General features: G+C 43.6%; 1 protein-coding gene across 1 annotated transcript in view; it reads right to left on the minus strand.

Annotated features, from left to right (window-relative positions):
* ORMDL1 (ORMDL sphingolipid biosynthesis regulator 1) overlaps positions 1 to 13,026 on the minus strand; it is a 71,692-nt gene extending 58,666 nt beyond the window's left edge. Inside the window, exon 1 of the mRNA XM_082260907.1 lies at positions 12,883 to 13,026. The gene's annotated coding sequence lies outside the window, so the exon portion shown is untranslated. The remainder of the gene's footprint in view (positions 1 to 12,882) is intronic.
* Between the last annotated feature and the right edge of the window lie 7,581 nt (positions 13,027 to 20,607).

Genomic DNA, 20,607 nt, shown 5'->3' on the forward strand with positions numbered 1-20,607 from the left:
ACTTCAAAGAAGCGCAATTTTACCACAACTTTTTGATGCGAGTTTGACTGGGCTTATAATGTCTTTTACTCAAAATGCATCAAAATCATGCCAAAAGTAGTGCAGGGACTACGTTGAAGTCGGTGCGACTACAAGTCGCACAGATATGAATGGGGCTCATTGGAAATCATGGGGAACGACTTCTCATGCGATTTTATAGTCCCAAATCGCATGACAAGTCGCACAAGTGTGAAAGCCATCACTTTAAATCGTTTGCTAGGGCCAAACTGGCCTATATAAAATGATTTCCAGGCCAGGACGGTCTAGTTGCTGCAACAGACCAAAGTAGCATTATCAGACCCTAGGTGGTGCGGTGTTCTAATTTTTTTATTTAAATTTTCCGTATTTTTATCAATACATACAAAATTTCCTCCGATATGTGGAGGTGGGGAGGCAGGTGGATGGTGTCACAAACCTCACCATGGCCAATCAGAGGAAGCCTTGGATTCATTGATAAAAAACACATGGATTCTTATAAATGGTAGAATGTGCCAAGATGGACTTGATCCATACTAGGCAGCAAGTATCTCATACCACTGTTAGAACACAGCAATGTTTATTGTATATAGCTAATACTACAGTTGTAGAACTCTTTCGCCAAAAATGTCAGTTACCTGTTTGTTAGCATTTTTGTCTTTAAATTGTACACTGCCTGCAGGGCAGACTAGTTCAGCTGTGTGTTCAGATAGTACAACTCCAACATGTGGTGCAGACTAAATTAGCCAAGTGTTTGCGTAAAGCAACTCCAGCACACATACATGGGAGTTCCACTATCACTGGCTGCCCAAAGGCCAAAGAAACCACACTAGTCATGGAGTCAATGCTACCATCTTCTCTGATCCTTCTTGGAGTGCAGACCTGCCATAGATGTAGAAGAGGTCAATTTACAATAACATGCATTCTTGCGCAGTATGGCAGGTGCTCCTGGGGCCTTCTGGCAGCTCCAATCTGCTTTAAAGAAAATTTCCCAAACAAGACTATAGATGGCAAAAAAAAAAAAAAAAAAAAAACCCTCACACACAGAGCAGAGGTTCTCCATCAAACCCGAAAAAAACAAAAACCAAACACATGACATTTTAGGACGAATTGCAATTTAAGTGTGTATATATATATATAAGTATTTCTTAAAAACATATTCTTAATTATCAGGAGCCTTGGTTTAATAAATTGCTTATAAACGTGCATAAAATCCCTCAAGCTTTAATCCCAAGAGAATACAAGAGGATTCAGTTCACTGCTTATAACGCTTCTATTCATAATATAATATAGTCAGTTCTCTCCACTGGACCCCTTAACCTATGTTTTTAGATTCCACATCCCCGAATCTCAGTCACTCTCCAGGTAAGTCTCTGGCATAGCGGGCTCCCAAGGAGAGGCAGAAGCCATGCGACCACAAGCTTTGGTGGAAAAGGCAGCTCTACCCAAGATAACAGGATGGAGTATGCAACAATTCCCACATAACAGCCTGAGCAGTGATTGAGATTGCAGAACATGGTATCTGTATGCACAGTTTAGAAGGTCCAGTGGGTGAGCACTTATTAAAAAGAAGAGCTCCAGTCTTGGAGAAAGAATAAAAAGCCACATATCACACACTTTAGCTGCTGACTTTAATATAAAAAAGGACACTAACCTGTCCAGGATTCCCCCAATGTCGGCAACCTAAACTGATTCATCAGTTGCAGTGGCTTCCCGACATGGATTAAGGTGCTGGATACCTACTTACGTATACAATGAGAACAGATATGAATTTTGGCTGTTTTATATATATATATATGAGTATTAAGCCATCGATGTTTCTGTCCTGCGTCTTGCCGTAGTCTGCCATCTCCTGAGTCATTAAAAAGGGTCAGTACAAAACCATTGTCACATGTGATGTATATATATTGATAATGTTCTATATATTGACATACTAACTTACTAGTTATTAACTGTTGTTTTATTGTACTTCACATTATCTGTAGAAATACCAGTCTGTCATGGTCTCTCTGGCCTGGAGCGAAACGTGTCAGCTTGCTGGGGACCTACATTGACCGCACTTCATCTGAGACCTACTCTCCATCCTACACAGGCTTTTGGTTTCCCTCTTTGGGATGTATTTCTACCATAATGACTCTTATTAATTGTTTTTATACATAACCCTATGTGTTTTGTCTTTGCTTACATGTGCGTGAGCGCCCATGTTTTTTTATTTGTAAATCGAATAAAATGTAAATTGTTTTATATTGGTTTTGGTGTGATCCTTCTCCTCCCACTGGCCCGCAAAGCCCCACTTTTTTCTGTCCTATTTTGTATAACTGATTCATCAATTGGCTTCGGGTTTAGGCACCTGCATTGTACATAAGGGAAACTGGCGGTGAAGCCTTCAGGCAAGTCACGCTGCATTTTCTAAATGGTACTGCGGTCTTCTAGGACCTGTGCGTTGGGGGGGCAGGAAATGTAGATTGCCGATCTCACCTGGAAGTGTGAGCGGGTACCTGCGAACTAGTGGAGCTTCCCCTTGGGTGGAAGAGGACTGAGCAGGCAGGTTAGTTTATTTTATTGCAGAAGAAACTCTTCTTCAATAAATGAGGCAGCCTGCCTGAAGTACTAAAATAGAGACTTAGTTCCATTTTAAGTGTATTTTTCACTAAATATAATGATAAGCTGTAAAGTGGCTACTACACCTATTGTACACCTGGGATTGAGTGATTATCTCCAAGCGTATTTAACAATTTGTTAAACAACAGTTTTGAGAATACAGATGCTATAGGGCTCAATTTCACAAAGGTTTACACTTGGAGAAGGATCTTTATTTTCAGCCACGAGACTGCAATTTTTTAATCTCCATGGACTCCTTACCCTGGCGTTTTTGCTTTGTGAAATAAGCCTATATATTGACTTAGGGCCTGTGCTGACAGGCTTTTGTTTACTTCAGGTGGATTTTGCATGGGAGCGTAAAGTCAACCTTAGAAAGTCAAATTTATCTGTCAATGAAGTCTGAATGATTTCAAAAGTATCTCAAACTGATGTTATCCACACAAGCCTACAGGCCATCGACAAGCCCCAATAGCAAAGCTGTACTTTACCCATGCAGAGCAAAGTACAAGGCTTGTTTGATAGCACTCCTCCAAGATGGCTTTAAAAGTTCCAAACATATACTGGGTCAGAGCTTACAGAGAGCCAAGGACATTCCCTTCTGCTCCAACATGACTGCTATTAGGCCTTGTGGCTGGCCACTCAAACACCAAACATTGTACACTGCTCAAAACAATTAGCAGAACACTTTTCAATCAGCAGGCCACTGGTGTAAAGGTCTCTGACCAAACAATCAGAAAGACTTCATGAAGGTGGCTTGAGGGCCTGACATCCTCCAATTTGCCCTGTGCTTACTGTTGGCGCAATGGAGCTCGATTGGAATTTGCCATTGAACACCAGAATTGGCAGATCTGCCACTGGTGCCCTGTGCTTTTCACAGATGAAAAATAAAAAATGTTCATAGTTTGCAAACAGGTAATGTTTCTCCTTCTCTGATGTGCTCTGAGGCGGCTACACTAATGGGCACTGATAGGCTGCATTGATGAGGCAGTACTGGTGGGCACCGATAGGCGGTACTAATGATAGCCACTGATGAATGGCACTGGTGGGCACAGATTGGGACCGATGTCCCTGTAACAGAAGTCGGTTACCGGCTTTCTTCTTCTCTCCTTGCGCGGATCGTGAAGAAAAAAAAAAGGCTGTCATTCGCTGACAGCTGATCACATGGTAAAGGGCCACTGTGATTGGCCCTTTACCCTGCTCTGTGATCAGCTGAGTCCAAAAGACTTTGTTTACAGAGCCCAAGCAATCACAGGAGGATGTCTATAGACGCCCTCCCTGCACTGGAAGCACGCCGTCTTTCGGCTATAGCACAGGCGAAAAAAGTGGTTAAATGCAATTTGTTTTTTTTTTTAAATAACAAGCCTGTTATACTTACCTGCTCTGTGCAATCGTTTTGTATAGAGAAGGCCTGATCCTCCTCCTCCTCCTCTCGGGTCCTCCTGGTCCCTCCCACAGCAAGCAGCTTGCTATGGAGGCATCCAGGCAGGCTTACTCCCAGTCCACTGCTCTGTGTGTCCATTCACACACAGAGCTGTGGCTCGGCCTGCACTCTCTGTCCTTACTTGCTGTGATTGGCGCCCTCTGCTGTCTCAGCCAATGAGGAGGAAGAGTCCCCAGACAGCCAAGGCTCTTGTGCACATCACTGGATCACGATGGGGCTCAGGTAAGTATTAGAGGGGCTGCTGCACAGAGGTTTTTTTCCCCCCTTCATGCATAGAATGCATAAGTGGAAAAAGACCTTTGAGCCTTTGGAACCACTTTAATAAGAAGTAAAATAAATATTTCAGGTTGTATACAACAATATATACCATTTTGTGCATGTTATATGTTTTTCCGGGGACCAGTACTCCTTTTTAAAGTTGTGAAAAGTTTTTACTGCTACATTCCTATTGGTCATATATCCTCTGTCTTTCTGTCCTATGCCAACTGGGACTAAAAGGGAATCTCTCCAATGAAGATGGGGGAAAAAAAAAAAAAAAAAATGGCAAAAACCTAAACGGAATCTTTTGTATTCCAATTCTACCTAAAAAAGCGTTGCTCTATTGATGTATCTGACAAAAATACAGAGTTGCACAGATATGACAAGCGAGCCTATGGCAGGGAGTTTTTATGAAAAGGAAGTAGAAAATACGGATCTTTTTGGGGGAATATTAACTGGATTTCATGTATGTTAAAAGAAAATATATATATATATATATATATATATATAGAAATAATCACACTTGGGCTTATGCAAGAATCTGAATAATCTGCCCAAAAAGATTGTAAATGTGCAAGATCACATATGAAAAGGTGTACTTGCAGCTTTATTTCATCCTCTGACAGACACTTTACCATGAGGGAGCCTACACTTTTACGAGGAATGTAGACAAACTAGGTATTTAATACCGACAACTGATATTTAATACTTTTATGCACACAAGAGTTCAGACATTGTATACGGTCAGCAAATTGGCAGTGCAACAGCTGTCAGACTTCACTCGTCCTTTGACCCCTGCCACTAAATGCTGACGTGTCTTACTCCAAGTAAAACTAAAACCCCCTTTACACTTTTGAAATTCATGCCGAGATCTGAGAGTCTATGTATGACATGATGCAGGAAGATAACTCAGATCTTTTAGGACTTTCCAGGTAATATGAGATGCATTGACTGCATCAAAAATGTAAAGAGTGAATGGAGCAAACATAAACCCTACATAAATAGAATTGCACAAAAGCCCCTCTCAGTAACATACATTTCTCTCCTCTGATTTCTTGAAGGGAAAAAAGGAATGCTAAATTCCCTTCTAAGGGCTCTTTCACACGGGCGTTCCGTATGTCCGTTTTTCATCCCATCCGTTTGCGGATGAAAAACGGACATAATGTATCTCTATGTAAATACGGATGTCATCGGATGATCATCCTCTGACATCCGTTTTTTGTCAGTTCAGTTCAGTTCTTTTGAACGGAGGAGAACCCTATTTTTTCTTCCTTTCAAAAAACGGAACTGAAGCAAAAACGGATGTCAGTGGTGTCATCCGCAGACATCCGTATTTACATAGACATGCATTATGTCAGTTTTTCATCCGCAAACGGATGGGATGAAAAACGGACATACGGACCGGATGACACAAGTGTCATCCATGTCCGTTACAAAAAAAAAAAAGGACCTGATCGGGCAAAAAAAAAAGGAACGCCCGTGTGAAAGAGCCCTAACTTACTACCTGAAACCGCAATCACATGACACCGCCAGCTTGAGTCTTCTCTTCATCGGGTGTTCACGTCACTGCCTGTAAGACATGGACACTTCCTATTGGATCACCACCTGCAGGGGTCATCTCAGGAAACAGAAGGGCCCCATCACAGGGGAACGGCAGGGGACTGGTGTTCTCAGGATGCCATCTCAGCACCAAATCACTGGTCCCCCCCACACCAAAACTGGGTATAGCGAGTACCTCTAAGCCCCGTACACACGCAACGATTATCGGCCGACCGATCGTCCGTCTTTTGTTGGTTGGAATGTGCCTAGACTGCACACGAATTTTCTCACCCAACAAAACTCCACTTCAGAAGTGATGTCATTTGTTGGTTTGCCTTCTTTGTGTTTTTTCTTCACTGAGCATGCCCAGACTTGCTCATCAGATTTTTCCCTGTCGAAATCTGTACTGACTGCACGAAAATCGGCCGCGTTTTGACGGCCAACAAAAATTTTATAGTCTGCACACCAGATTTTTTTCGGCCGAAAAGTCGGAGTCGGTTGTTGGAAGCATCATACTAACAAGCCGAAAATCGGCAGATCGGACGGTGGCCGAAAATTCCCTGCCAATTTTCGACGCGTGTGTACGAGGCTTTAGAGAGGGGTGGGTGGGAGATCGCTTGAAAGCAAGTTTTTGCCAAGATTCCCGAATAGGCCAATTGCTGACAGTTTTGTATAGTAAACTGCAGTAAAGTTTATCAAAGCATCTCCCATCTGTCTTAAAGTGTTACTAAACCAAAAACCGTAAAAATCTGTGTATATATGCAATAAAGCAGGCTTGTTATACTCACTTAAGCCCCGTACACACGTAGCGATTGTCGGCCGTAAATATTCGGCCGCTGAACGATCGGCCGATTGTCGGCTTGTTCGTATGATGCTTCTGACAACGACTTTTCGGCCGAACAGAATCTGTTGTGCAGGCATTAAAATTTTTGTTGGCCAACACCAGAACGGCTGATTGTTCGCCAGTCAGTACAGAATTCGGCCGCCAAACAGCAGATTTGCAAGACTGGGCATGCTCAGAAAAGAAAAAACACACGGAAAGTTAACCATCACATGACATCACTTCTGCAGTCGGCTGTTGGCCGACAAAATTCGTGTGCAGTCTTTAGCACTTTTCAGCCGACAGGACAGCACCGGACTAAAGACGGCCGATCGTTCGGCCGACATTTGGTACGTGTGTACGGGGCTTAAGGAAACCTAGGGGATAGTCCTGTGAATTGTGTAAAAAGACTGTTTGATCCAGTCCTCTGATTCTTCCCATCTTCCACTGTCCCCAAGCCATCTCCTGATAGTACTGAGCCTTGGAGGCACTCTGCACATGCTCAGTTTGGTGTGTATTGCTAAAGAGTTTTTTTTTTTCTTGGGAGGGTGCACACAAGGGATCAACACAAGGTCAATCAGCCTTTCCAGACAGACAGAGGGTTAGGGGTCATGCAGCCTCATAGGACAGTGAAAACTCCTCCTACCAGACACTGATAGTCACAAGACTGCTATATACTGCTGATGAGAAAAAAGGTATTTAGCAGTTTATATTTGCTAAAATAAAATTGCATTCCCATGTTATGTGTAGTGTGGGAGACCAGATATAGTGAATGCAGGGTCCTGTGTTTAGTAACACTTTAAATCTATACTCCAGACATAAAAAAATAAATAAAAAAAATTAAAAAAAAAAGACAGCCTAATGCAGCTCTGTATTCAGTATTTTAGCATGAAATGCATTTCCTAATAAACAGTATAAGTGCCTGAATTGATATCAGCTCCTTTTAATCTAGGTCGGGTTTGTATCATGTCTGATACAGTCACTACTTTTAAAGAGGAACTTCAGTCAAAAAAAAAGTAAATGTCAGCAGCTACAATTACTGTTGCTGCGGACTTAAAACGGAACTTCACCCCAAAAAGGAGAAGTTACGCTTTTCCACCACCTGGTTTCGATCTCCTAAGCAATTGAGCTAAAGCAACCCCCCCCCCCCCCCCCCAAACCACCCTCACCCCTTTTTTTGCCTGCAGCTCTCTTGACACGTCACAGGTCCCAGAAGACTGCGGGACCATTCACAAAGGGCATGCGCAGCCAGCTTTGAAGCCACAAGGAGCGACAGCCGGCTGCCCACAGTTAACATGCTGGTGACCTGAAGAACAAGACCGAGTGAAGACGGCGCTGGATCGCTGGACAGGGGAGTGTGTTTATTAACCACTTCAGCCCCGGAAAGTTTTAACCCCTAACGACCAGGCCTTTTTTGTGATACAGCACTGCGTTCCTTTAACTGACAATTGCGTGAACGTGCAAAGCTGTACCCAAATAAAATGAATGCCCCCCCCCCATAAATAGAGCTTATTTTGGTGTTATTTGATCACATCTGTGTTTTTTTGCGCTATATAAAAAAAAAAAAAAAAAAAAAAAAAAAAAGGAGGACTGACCAAATCAAATATATTCATCAATTTAGACCAATATGTTTTCTGCTACACATTTTTTGGTTAAAAAAAAAAAAAAAAAAAAAAAAAGAAATCTCAATAAGCGTATATTGAGTGGTTCGAGCAAAAGTTATATCTACAAAACTATGGGATAGATTTATGGACTTTTCATTGTTTTTATTAGTAGGGCAGCGATCTTCAGTGCGACAGACAATACGGTGGATAAATCTGACACCAAGTGTCACTTTTTGGGACCAGTGACACCAATCAGTGCTAAAAAAAAAAAAAAAAAAAAAAAAAAAAAAAAGCACTGTCACTGTATAAATGACACTGGCAGGGAAAGGGTTAACATCAGGGACGAGCAAAGTGTGCTCCTGGGGAGTGCATCTAACAGCGGGGGCGGGAGGGGGGGTGCTTTGACTGGAGGAAAGCAGATCCAGGTTTCTGCTTAACGAAAACCCATTTTCCTCCCTCACAGAATGGCGGTGTGCCTTGTACACAGGCAGACCGCCATTCTGCCTATCCAGAGAATGATCGTGGCCACCAGACTCACCAATTGGCTCCCGCTGTGTCCAATCACAGGTGCGTGCCCCAGATTCCATGCACAAAATCACATGCAGGTACGCGAGTTCACGCAGCCAGGCCGCCGTATATATGCAGCAGGCGGTCCTGAAGTGGTTAAAAGCCAGCAGTTACAGTTTTCATAGCTGCTGACTTAATTTTTGCAGAACTGACTGAAGAACCGCTTAGATAGACACTCACCAGTCCAGTGCTGTCTTCACCTGGGCCGGTTCTTCACCAGTCTCCAGAGTCCTCAGCGCCGCCATCTTGGCGGTGTCTTCCTGCGGTTTTACAGTCGGCTCCCCACCGCACAGGCATTATTCCCTTCTTTCCCTCTGATCAAATGCTTTAAAAACTACCATCATCACCAATGTTGGATCCACATGCCATTACCTCCTTATCCCAAACTTACTGACCCCCCCCCCCCCCCCCTTCACTACTTTCCTTCATTTATATACTTTTACATCTCTAATTCACTTGACATAAGGAAATGTACAGCCAAAGCTAGTTTGGCTATATATCTCCTATGGATCACTGGAGTGCAGTTGGTTCTGCACTCCTGTGATCCGTTTTCAGCAGACAGCGGTCTGAAGTCCGCTTTCTGCTAAGGTCACAGAAGTCAGTCCAGGCACCGCATCATCAGGACCACAGAGTCGAGATGCGCCAGATCCCTGGACTGACACCCGACTCAGCGAGCTGCTTCGAGCCTGTGCTGGCTGCTCCCACCCAATGCTCCAGTGAGTGATAAGAGGGCAGAGTGGAAAGATGCTGACTAAGGGCTCTTTCACACGATCCACCTCCGTAGTCGGATCCGTGCTGCTCAGCGGGGATAGATCCACCGATCTCTGCTGAGCAGGCGGATGACAGCTCCGTCTCCGCTTGCAGTGCGGAGAGGGAGGTGTCACAGCTCCCGCTGCTCTCTATGGGGATCGGATGAGAGCGGACCGCCTGTCCGCTCTCATCCGATCACTGAGCGGATGGAAAAATAGGGTTTGCATCCGTCCGGATTTTACGGACAGGATCAGATACGGATGGCAGCGGGTGTCAGCGGAGGTGTCTCCGCTGACATCTGCTGCCCCATAGAGGTGCATGGAGGATCCGATCAGATCCGCCTAAAAAACTGACAGGCGGATCTGATCGGATCGCCCGTGTGAAAGAGCCCTTACAGTCAGCAGCTCTCTTCTTGGGGAGCCGTCAAGAACCGAGTGATCAGCAGTGTCCCATCGCTCGGTTCTCAGTGCAGAGGCACCAGGGGACTGATGCTGCATCCACCTAGGTAAGTATAAAATCGGAAAACAGTGAATCTAATACTTCTCTTTTATTGGACTAGGATCTTCTCTGATCCTTTTTACTTTTATTATGAGCTTTTTATTATTTGCAAAAATGTACAATATATTTAATAATGCATAACGGATTGTCTGATATTATGCTCTGTGTGTCATTCTAACAATTTCCACATTTTTTATACAACAAAAACTCAATAAAATTTAGTGTAAAACAGACTGGTTCTGCACCAGGTACCTATTCACTTCCACCAATCTCCTGGGACATATATGACATGTCACATGTCCCAGGAGGTTGGTGGAACTTGGAAGTGAATAGGTACCCACTCCAAGAACATAAAGGTTTCTAACAATATTGGGGGGGGGGGGGGGAGGAGGATTAGGATGAGCAGAACTTCCACTGTTAGGTAAAGTTCCAGTTTAAAGGGTAACTCCACTTTTGTGGGAAAAAAAAATTGCAAGTAAAGAAAAAACAATATTGCTTATACAATTGTGACACAAATCATTGTAATTGAATGTTATTAAAAAAATGAACTTTCCTTTTTAATCTACAGCTGTGATGTTCTGAAAATGCAATATGACTACCTGGAGGTGTTCTGTATACAGAATGTGTACTGACCACACCCCAGAAACATCATTTCCTGCTTGTGTGATTGGCTCACCATATTTCCCAGAAGTCTGCACTAAGATACAAGTCAGATTTCTGGCATCCCCTGCAACAAAAATTTCATTTTTGGTGAGATACTTCCAATAGGAACATGTCTAAAGGGATGCCGACCCAGCAGCTTTCCTCATTAGTGCTCTGCAGCTGCACAGCTGACAGATAATTATGAAACCACTCCCATTAGACCCACTCAGCACAGAGAAACAAACAATGAATTCTCCAGAATAACAAAAAGATAGGAATCTGCAACAAAGTTAGTTATAATCCTTGTAATGTACAGAGATCACCCAGATTGGAATGTTTTTTTTTCCTCAACAAGGCCTCCTGCACACTGCAGCTTGAAAAAGCTCAGTACAACTTTTGCTAAAATACAGCCCATTGGGCCTCTTGCACACAATACTTCTGTTTGAGCATCTACTTTTCCCAGACTTTTTTTTCCTTGTATGTATTTGCGTGCATTGAGGCTTAAATTACTGACCAAAAATGCAGATTTTTCTATTTTGTTTTTACTGAAGAATGCACAACGCTTGTTTACGCGCCTGTGTGCACAGGCACATTACAATTAATGGGCTGTATTTTAGCTCAGAGAAAAAAAAAAAAAGCTGTACTGAGCTTTTTCATGCTGCGAGATGCTCAAACAGGAGTAGCGTGTGCAAGAGGCCCAAAAGTGGAGTTACGCTTTAAGGCTCGGTTCACACTACGTCGCTCCGACTTAGGGGGCGACCTGTGAAGTCGCGTGCAGCGCGACTTCGACACGACTTGCACGGACTTCATAAAATGAATGTCTATGCAAGTCGCCCCGAAGTAGTACAGGACCCTTTTTCTAAGTCGGAGCGACTTGTGTCGCTCCTATTAGAACGGGTCCTGTAGCAGTCAATGGACCGCGACAGTGCACGACTTGTCAGGCTGACCAAGTTGCCTGACAAGTCATATAAAAGTGTGAATGGAGACTTAGGATTAGTAAGCTGCAAGATATTACATTTTTTTTAGTTTTAATAATGCTTTGATTTCTAGCGAGAAAAAACAGGTCACCAGGGTTGACTGTGTCAGAGCTGGGTAAATCTCAGGACTGTATAGACAAATACAAAAGCTTTGGCAGGTAAACCGATCTGATCCATGGATTTCATTGGGTGGATTTAGCGATTTGCCCAGAGTTTATGTTTAAAGCGACCATTTGTCACAAGCACTGACAGGTGCTGATGCAAGCAGGGGAGGGACAATGGAGCGATCAGCTGTCAGTGGCTGGTAAATAAAACAGAAAATACAACTGAAAATAAATAAATAAAATGAAATTAAATAATCCATGAGGGGCGCCTCATTCATATAGTGAGTTCCCGTACCTGCTGCCCCTTTAAGTGAAAAACCAAAAATAAAAAACACTGTAAAAAAAAAAAATATATAAATAATAATAATAATAATAATAATATCACACACACACACATATATATATATATATATATATATATATATATATATATATATATATATATATATATATATATATATATATATATATATACACATATGCACATACATACATGAGAATGGAGAAGTTTTAAGAAGTTTAACATGAGATCTGCTCACTGCTCACAGTAAGGCAGACATCTAGATCTCACCTCCTGATTGGCTGGGAGGAGATCTGATTTATAAACAACAGAACATCAATAAAACAATCAAAAGAAAACAATTCCAGGGGGGAATGAGCCAGAGACACTCATAGCAAGTAAAGCAGTCCTCCTCCATGATCCATCACTGAGCTTACAAAGCAGAGCCCTGGATCTGACCCTCCTCCTCGGTGACAGCTCCCTAGATCGGCCGATACACACACACACACATTACACCAGTTGATCGCATGAAACGATCGCACAACTGTTGGCGTTTGTTATCAAAGTGATCGGCCAGGAGCCCCCAATCGGAGGACACCAGTTGATCCCCCAAAAGCATAAGCTGCAAAGCGCATTCAGATCGCATCGCTTCTCGCCTATCGATCGTCATCATTAACCCCTCGGCTGCCACAGAAAACAACAACAACGCAGCGTTTGTCATGTCGCTGTGTCTCGGTGAGCCGTCCTCCGCCCAGCTCTGCTGACTGTCAGTATTCTCCTGCTTACCAGATGGGGAGCAGCCCCGTTACTTGTTCCGCTGGCTCTCACGCAGCTGGAATGGAAGGCGATATCACAAAGGTTCTAGAAGGTTGGAGCAGATCCCACTGGAGCGCACAGTATGGAAGGAGCGACGCGGCTGATTGACGCAAGAGCCAGCCATTGGGCTCGCGGGGACGTCCTGGTGACGTAACGGGGGCGGGTCTTCCGCTCATGCTTGGCTGGATGGAGGTTGTGAGGGGAATAAATAGAGAGGGGTTCAGCCTGTAGCAGGAGGAGTGTCCCGGCAGAGGGCAGCATGAGGGGGGCTGTGTGTGAGCTACCTGTGTGCTCAGCTTTAGGAATTCAATGACAAGGCTCTCTCCCTCCTCACTATAATCCTAGAGCTCAGGTGTCAGAATAGGGACCGGTCCAACCACACCTGACTGACCTAACCACCCCCCCCCCCCCTTCATGACCAGGACATTTTCTGCGATACGGCACTGCGTTACTTTAACTGACAATTGCGTGGTCGTGCGACGCTGTACCCAAATAAATGTAACCAGTTGCCGACTGCCTACCGCAGTTATACAGCGTAGCGTTGGTTTACGGGAGCCAGGGCTGCTGTTAGAAGTCACGGGGCCCCGTACAGCCTACCTGGCAGCCCCCCCAAATTTATCAAGACAATATTTTCACTAAAAATACACTGAATAATTATTAGCAGACACAAACATAACAGAGAACCTGTGTGAATTAGCCCTTTTTAACCACTTTACCACCGGAGGATTTTGCTGTCCAGGCCACTTTTTGCGATTCGGCACTGTACGACTTTAACTGACAATTGCGCGGTCGTGCAACTCTGTACCCAAACGAAATTTACGTACCTTTTTTTCCCACAAACAGAGCTTTCTTTTGGTGGTAATTGATCACCTGTGCGATTTTTACTTTTTGCGCTATAAACAAAAAAAGAGCGTAAATTTTGAAAAAATAACAATATTTTTCACATTTTTTATATGAAATTCCCCCCAAAGAAAATGTAAAAATCCAAATTTTTTAAAATTTTTGGCCAATTTGTTTTCTGCTACCTATGTTTGGTAAAAAAAAATCACAATAATCGTATTTTGATTGGTTTGCGCAAAAGTTATTGTGTTTACTAACTAAGGGAAAGATTTCTGTCATTTTTGGGGTTTTTTTTTTTTAACGAGTAATGGCGGCGATCTGCGATTTTTTTTTTTTGCGGGACTGCGACATTGCGGCGGACAGATCGGACTCTTGACTGACATTTTTGACACTTTTGGGGGTACCAGTGACATTACTGCAGTAATCAGTGCTATATATATGCACTGTTACTGTAAAAATGACACTGGCAGGGAAGGGGTTCATTTATATTGGAGAGGGAGGGGTTAATGTATGCCTGGTGCTTACTGATGTGTGTGGGGGGAGGTGACTGAGTGACACTGGGACAGATCGCAGGTTCAGCTATGCTGAACCCTGCAATCTGACCCTGCCTGTCACTTAGGAGATCCGCCCGCTTTGTTTACACAAGCAGGCGGATCTCCACACTCGATTCCCCGACGATCGGGGAAGAGCGGCGGTGATCACCGCCGCTCTTCCCCTGGCCCGACTCCCGCTGTGACTGAATACAGCGGGAGCGAGCCTCCGGCGGCGCGTGTGCGCCGCCCACAAGGGGAGGTGTCCAGCGACGTAGAACTAACCACTTTGCCGCAGTAGAGCTCCAGTGGCGGTCGGCAAGTGGTTAAAAAAAAAATGTATGACTTTTTCTTTAAATGTTACAATTTTTTACAATTATTTTATTTTGCAATTTTTTAAAAAGGGGGGCACAGAAGGGGGGGGGGGTCAAAAGCAGGCAGAATAGGGAGGGGGATTGGTGTCGTAGAAGCAATTACAGAAACAATGTCCTGTGTCTGTGCCTCCCTCTGCAGCAGCTGAAAGCTGGCAGGAGGGGAAGAAAATGTCTTTCAGCTGCTGCAGAGAGCTGCACAGGGCTTCCTTCTGTAACTGCCCCTCCTCCCGACTGCACCGATTCTGCGTGTTGTTGGGGCCCCCCTGTGTGCCCGGGCCCCCTACAGGACAGCTGGTGGTCCCCCCCTATCAGCGGCCCTGACGGGAGCACTTCTAGGGGCGCGTGCCTGCCACCATTAGGAAGCGGGGGAGCCGATCCATGGGACCAGCGGTGTCCTGCCGAAAACTCCAACTTGCCGTATTCTACAACGACGTTGCTTCCGGTGTGTGTACACCAGGAATAATTGGAGATTTCGACCACTTGGTGTTTTCACACAACACCGGCATCCTTTACACTCCAGTAGATGCTATAATTAGTGCAGATTTTTAATCAGCCCGCTAGTTGTCGCCGCCTTAGAGGCGGCCATGTTTTTGGTTACTAGCGGGCGGACTAACAATCTCCACTAATTATAGCATCTACTTGAGTATAAAGGCTGCCGGTGTTGTGTGAAAACACCAAGTGGTGGAAATCTCCAATTATGGGACAGTAGACAGGATTCTTTACCTTTAAAGCTAAACTTATCTATGAAAGGATGACACTGTACAAAAAACTGTTGGATAAAAAAGGCCGCGGCCGTTTATTATTTATAAAATAACATTTAAAACTCAAAGCTTTCAACTTATAAATAATAAACCCGACCACTACGATCCAGGTTTACAATAATAATAAATAATCAATAAACATATCCATCAAACTCATCAATAAATATAAACATATCGTCCCCCTTTGCAAACTGACAAAGGTGACCCAAAATAACAAACTGGCCGCGACAAAACAAAAAATTGGGGGGGGGGGGGGAGGGGAACCGCACGATCCGGGATGCTGAGGTGATCTGAGGGTCCAGCTACCTGAGAGCCCCCTTAAATAGGGCTGGGAACAGGCTCAAAAGGCGGGAAGCTGACTAGAAAAAACCGGTACCTCACACAATCTCCCCAGCTACTTGTTATCTCTAATTTGATAGGGGCTTATTCAGCCAACCATCAACTAGAAAACCTGTTACCCCCTAGTAACTATAATCTTCCTCTCTAAGCCCGCCAAAGCTAATTCCTGTCATGTCTAAATTACCTGTCACTGTCCCATATAGAAAAGGGGGGCCATAGAGACCCCCTTTTCTTTCTATTCCTGGTGTACAGTCACCGGAAATAACGTTGTTGGAAATCTTGGCAAGTTGGAGTTTTCGGCAGAACAGCGGCCGCAATTGCCGCCCAGTACCCGCGATCGCTCCCCGCTGAGTGAGAACGATGGTCCGCTGTTGTAAACACACCTTACCATTGTTCTCCCTGGAATGAACCTAGAGCACCTGTGATCCTCCTATTTAGAATCACAGGTCTCTGTGATGATTCCACAAGTCCCTCCCCCATACAGTTAGAAAACACTTCCCTAGGCTAACACTTAACCCTTCAATCGCTCCTGGGTTACCCCTTCCCTGCCAATGCCATTATTACAGTAACAGTGTATATTTTTAGCACTGATTACTGTAGCAATGTCACTGGTACCCCCAAAAGTGTAAAAAATGTCAGTTAGGGGTCCAATCTGTCTGCCACAATGTTGCAGTCCCACTAAAAACGCTGATTGCCGCCATTACTAGTAAAAAAAAAATTACATAAATCTTCCCCTAGTTTGTAGATGCGATAACTTTTGGGCAAACCAATCAAATACGCCTATTTGGGACTTTTTTTCACCAAAAATATGTAGCAGAATACAAATTGGCCTAAAATGATGAAAAAATAGATTTTTAATTTTTTTTTTATTGGGAATGTTATATAGCAGAAATTGAAAAATATATATATATATATTTTTTTTCAGAACTGTCGCTATTTTTGTTTAGAGTGCAAAAAATTAAAAAATCGCAGAGGTGATCAAAAACCACCAAAAGAAAGCTCTATATGTGGTAAAAAAGGACATCAATTTTATTTGGGTACAGCTTCGCATGACTGCGCAATTGTCTGTTAAAGTAATGCAGTGCTGAATTGCAAATAATGGCCTGGTCATTAAGGGGGAAAATCTTCCGGTCCAGAAGTGGTTAATCTGTGATGTCTCCAGTTCCAGCTGGTTGTTGCTGCAGCACCCACTACTCCTACAGCCTTAAGCCCCGTACACACGTACCGATGGTCGGCATACAAATGTTCCTCTTTTCTCCCCGGGATGTCGGTGTCTGCTGAAAAGTGCAAAGACAGCACAAGGACAGCACAAGAATTTTGTCCGCCGACTGCAGAAGTGATGTCATGTAATGGTTAACTTTCCCTGTGTTTTCTATTTTCTGAGCATGCCCAGTCTTGCAAATCTGCGGTCTGTCGGCCGAATTGTGTACTGACAGGCGAACAATCGTCCGTTCTGGTGTCGGCATACAAAAATTTTCATGTTTGCAAGAAAGACTTTTGTCCGCGGATTGTGCGCAGACATCTGTCGGAGGCACCATACTAACACGCGTACAATCGGCAGATCCTTCGTCCACCGACGTTTGTATGCCGACGATCGGTACGTGTGTACGGGCCTTTATCCAGGAAAGTGTGTGATGGGAATATCGACACTACAAGCTGTGATTGGACACAGCTGATCACATGGCAAAGGGCCACTGTGTTTAGCACTTTCTGCTGTGTCCAAGGAATACAGCAATCACAGGCACTTCTCGATGCGGACCCTAGGGGGTGAGCAGAAAGCGCGTTCAAGGGAGGAAGTCCACGGGCATCCCCCCCCCCCCAGAACTGGAGAGCCATGCTGTAGTCGTATAACAGCTATAGCAGGATGGTCAAGTGGTTCAAAAACATACATGCCCAGCAAATTCAACATTGTATGGTGTAATCTGTAACCACATGGCGAGTCCAGTGCTGCCATCTTCTCTACTTCCATCAGGGGCCGGTTGTCTCTTCCTTCGTTCTTGCAGCCAGCCCCTTGATGATATAGCACAGTGTAGTTTTGGTTTCGCAGCGCATGCACAGTGTAGCATAGACTGCCCCAAAGCCTTCTGGGATGCGTGACATCAGTATTGCAATTTGCAGGAGGCTGTGAAAAGTTGGGGCTACATCATTCTTGCCTAGGCAAGCAAGGCAGAAGCTCCAGCTATTTTGTTAATAAAAAATGTGCCATGGAGTATATTCTCGCTTGCTTGTTTCTCCCACACTCCAAAGACATGATGGTAGGTTACAAAAAAAAGTTATAAAATAAAACTAGTTTCTTTTAATTAAAATTTATCTCGGGAAGCAATATTTGCCTGCAATCTGTAACAGTCTTTAGGCTCGGTTTCCACTAGTGCGACTTGCGGTGCGACTTGACACATGTCAAGTCGCACAGCAAGTCAAAAGCCATTGTTTTCAATGGGGCCCGTTTCCACTGCCGCGGCTTCAGTTGCGGCGACTTCAAAAGTAGTTCGTGCACTACTTTTGAGCCGTCTTCAGTGCGACTTCCCTCTATATATGAGGGACAAGTCTCACTGAAGCCGCAGTTTACTTTCGCTACGAAGTCGTGCTAGAAGTAGCACGACTTTGTAGCCGCACTAGTGGAAACCTAGCCTGACTCTGGTATCGTGTATCAGTTTTAAAGTGTTACTAAAGCCACAACAGTAAAATCAGTGTGTATATGCGGTAAAGCATGCTTGCTATACTCACTGTGGCACTTAAGGAGTTAATAATCTGCATTGTGTAAAAAGGTTGTTTGATCCAGTCTTTTCTGATCCTCCCCTTCTTCCACTGTCCCCTAATAATTTCCTGATAACACAGGGTCTATGGAGTCAGGCTGCACATGCTTAGTTTGGTGTGTATTGCTAGAGAGTTTTTTTTTTTTTTTTTTTTTTCTTGGAAGAGTGCATGTGATCAACACAGGCCAATCAGCACTTTCCAGACAGAGGGTCAGAGGTCTTACAATCTCATAGGACAGTCAGGAAAACTCCTCCTGCAAGCTTTAACCAGTGCTTGGCTGGACACTGATAGAGGTCACAAGACTGCTATATACTGCTGATGAGAAAAGGTATTTAGCAGTTTATATTTAATAAAATAATTGCATTTCCATGTTATAGTGAATGCAGGGTCCTGGGTTTAGTAACACTTTAAATGATCTTTGGTGGCTAAAGCAGACCATGCATACAGGACTTACACCCAAGATTGTCTATTGTTGCACACGTGTGACCTAATGGTAATGTTGTGTCACTACATCCTGTGTTTCCTGAATGTACAGAGCATTCTGTGTTCTAAAGATGATGCAGTTAGAGGAGTTCATTAAAGATTTTTCAGATGCCAAGTGTAGAAAGGATGGCTTTTTGCAGATAATAGCTGGAAGTTATCTAAGACACATTTAAAATGTTTGCATTGACAGGTCGTGTAAATTATTTGTGTGTGTGGATGTCACCAGCACAAACTAAATCTTAAACTGGTAGCCAATATATGGTTTGCTGCAGCTAAAGTGACTCCATACAGGAGTGTATACAAGTGAAAAAATGTTTAGTAGCTACGCTAACCAGTATATGGGTAATTATTACTCAAATCAATGGGATTCCTTATTTGGTCCAATTGGTTCCCCTCTCATGCAATGAAATAATAGCCATTAGTGCACAATATCCCATCCAATTTTATTAAAATATTTACACTCACGTGTGGAAGTGCCCTCAGACCAGCACTAGGTCTGTCCAGTCATCCACAAAGCCAGTGTGACCGTGCAGTGGAGCTGGCATGCGTGTCAAGCCTCGATTTTGATGTGGGTCGGAAACCGGTAGTAGCGCAAACCTCACTCCACTAGCTTCAACGCGTTTCACAATAGACACGCGTCTTCAGGCAGCTAGTGTCGCCATATTGGTTATGGTATTTATGCCCTTACTCCGTATTGTTTATTCAATTAGCTTACTGATTACCGGAAGTTACACATCCACCATTTTTACTCGCTGTTATTACTACCCTTGTTTCTTTAGCCCTTATTGTCACATTCCCTCCAGGTCTAATGACTGTCCCCACCAGAAGTTTTCCTGCCACCATCTTAACTAATCCCCTGTATCTCTCTATTTCCTTTCTTATATTAGGTTAACAATTAGTTATGTGAATTTATTTTTATTCAGCTATGGGATGACTGGGTAGACTTTTACAATTCCATAAAACCTTCACATGTAAGTGTATACATCAGGGGTCTTCAAACTATGGCCCTCCAGTTGTTCAGGAACTACAATTTCCATCACGCTTATTCATGTCTGTGAATGGCAGAGATTCACAATGCCTCATGGGATGTGTAGTTCCGCGACAGCTGGAGGGCCGGAGTTTGAGAATCCCTGGTATACATAAATATCATACGCATATGCTAAGTAAAATTCAAAAGAACTCTAATATCAAACCCTGCATGTATAATTCTAGATTTCTAGACCTTTCAATAGTGTCTAAATTGTAGATTAATATTAAAAAACTTTTTTGAAAAGATTTAAAAGGTATATATATTAGTGATTGACCGATATAGTTTTTTCGTTGCCGATACCGATATTTTGCCGATCGCATATCGGTATTGGCTGATATTGGCCGATATTTTCACACATGTAAAAATTACCCAAAAAAACACAAAAATTGACAGAAATCTATTAATAAACATGTTAATCTTTATTTATTAACATTTTTAACATTAAGTGCTCGTTCTTCACACCTTAACTGCATAAAAACAGATATGAAAACTTCAATTCCAGGGACATTTGCTTTGCATTTCACATCCTGATTGTGCATTAATGCATAAAACTGACTGCACTGCAGTAACATATTGCAGTGTGT

The sequence above is a fragment of the Pelophylax lessonae genome (assembly GCF_965119305.1).
Source record: "Pelophylax lessonae genome assembly, chromosome: 6".
Classification (NCBI taxonomy): domain Eukaryota; kingdom Metazoa; phylum Chordata; class Amphibia; order Anura; family Ranidae; genus Pelophylax; species Pelophylax lessonae.